Source organism: Penaeus monodon, chromosome 10 (assembly GCF_015228065.2).
Source record: "Penaeus monodon isolate SGIC_2016 chromosome 10, NSTDA_Pmon_1, whole genome shotgun sequence".
Lineage (NCBI taxonomy): Eukaryota > Metazoa > Arthropoda > Malacostraca > Decapoda > Penaeidae > Penaeus > Penaeus monodon.
Window position 1 is genome coordinate 22,747,250 of NC_051395.1, and position 318 is coordinate 22,747,567.

General features: G+C 30.8%; 1 protein-coding gene across 1 annotated transcript in view; it reads left to right on the forward strand.

Moving 5' to 3' along the window:
* The first annotated feature begins 245 nt into the window (after positions 1-245).
* Positions 246-318, forward strand: part of LOC119577939 (RING-type E3 ubiquitin-protein ligase PPIL2-like) — an 11,571-nt gene continuing 11,498 nt past the window's right edge. Inside the window, exon 1 of the mRNA XM_037925626.1 lies at positions 246-318. This exon is cut by the window's right edge and continues 52 nt beyond it. The gene's annotated coding sequence lies outside the window, so the exon portion shown is untranslated.

The window sequence follows — 318 nt, forward strand, 5'->3', positions numbered from 1 at the left end:
CTTCTTCCTTCTTGTTATAAGGTTTTAGACTATTAAATATAGAACGTTCTATTTTCTAGATCTCCATTCTTGTTTACCTTCGTCCGAAAGCAATGACTAGCTACTTCAATATTCAGCAGCAATATGACTGATCGAAAATAACAAATCAACGGGAAGAAGATCAAATTTTGATATTTAGATTTTTTTATGATAATTAATCTTAATTAATCTTTTACCATAATTTGTCCTTCCTCTGTATTATTGTATTTTACAGATCGTGTTTCGTTTGAGTCATCGATTGAGACGATTGTCAAACGCCACAACAATCAACACCAAATT